This window comes from Pipistrellus kuhlii, unplaced genomic scaffold (assembly GCF_014108245.1).
Source record: "Pipistrellus kuhlii isolate mPipKuh1 unplaced genomic scaffold, mPipKuh1.p scaffold_m20_p_12, whole genome shotgun sequence".
NCBI classification, from domain to species: Eukaryota; Metazoa; Chordata; class Mammalia; order Chiroptera; family Vespertilionidae; genus Pipistrellus; species Pipistrellus kuhlii.
Window position 1 is genome coordinate 32,251,286 of NW_023425427.1, and position 1,323 is coordinate 32,252,608.

The window sequence follows — 1,323 nt, forward strand, 5'->3', positions numbered from 1 at the left end:
AGGTACCTGCCCGTGAGCTGAAGACAAGCAGGGATGGTAATGGAGAATCCCATTACAATGGAGAATCCCATTACAAACAAATCCTGGGAACAGGACAGTCTGCAGCATGGGAAGTAAGTAAAGAGCTTAGCACGGCCCGAGCAGAGAGCACGCTCACTGTGCGAGAACTGTTACTCCTGTGAGGTTCACTAGCGTTGCATTCAGGAGGTAGGAGTGAATTCCCTCGTCATCTCTTGGAGAAAATGACCACCACACAACATTGAAGGCAGGGTTCCCCCCAACCCCTGCAACCCACGTGCTTTATTTTATTTTTAAATATATTTTATTGATTTTTTACAGAGAGGAAGGGAGAGAGATAGAGAGCCAGAAACATTGATGAGAGAGAAACATCGACCAGCTGCCTCCTGCACACCCCCCATTGGAATGTGCCCGCAACCAATGTACATGCCCTTGACCAGAATCGAACCTGGGACCCCTCAGTCCGCAGACCTGATGCTCTGTCCACTGAACCAAACCGGTTTCGGCCCACGTGCTTTATTTTAAAGGCAAGTTGGGGTGCTGCGCATGGCAGACTTCTTTGCTTGGATATATTTTTTTGTTGTTGTTGTTAATCCTCACCTGAGGATATTTTTCCATTGATTTTTTGCGGAGAGTAGAAAGAGAGAGGGAAAGACAGAAATATCGATGTGAGAGAAGCACTTCGATGGCTTGCCTCCTGCGTAAGCCCTGACCAGGCCCTGGGCTGAACCAAACTGGCTAGGTTGTGCTCGGCTGTTTTTAAAGGTTGAGTTTTCGAACAATAATACTCAGAGCCCACACTGATCACTTGTACTGTTTTCATTCTTCAGAGTGCTTGAAAGGAAAGATGACTGCTTAGCTCGGACAAACTAATGAGTGTGGAAAGGAAAGGAATGGAAAGGGAAGGAATGGAAAGAAACAAATACAATCCTCTTCATGACAGAGCCGTAGAGAGCTCCCAGTGCCAGAGTGGTGAGGGGCCCTTCAGACTGGGGGGAGGGAGGGGGCAACTCCTCAGCCCGAGATGCCCCTCAGCTGGGTCCCAGGAGAAAAAAAAAATTAAAACAAAAGAACTATCTCGTTTTTATTCCTGTTGGGCACTTTTGGGATGAGATGTCTCTTGAGGGGGGAAATTCACTATTATTAGTTGGACTGCTGTGTATTTCATTGCCATAGCTGCATATTAGAGGGTTTAAAAACGATTTGTTGTTTGAGTTCTATTTAGACATTAGTGTTTACGCAAAGGAAGAGCGTGAGGAGGTGGAGAGGAATACTCTGACAAACCTGATTCTAAAGACACACGTA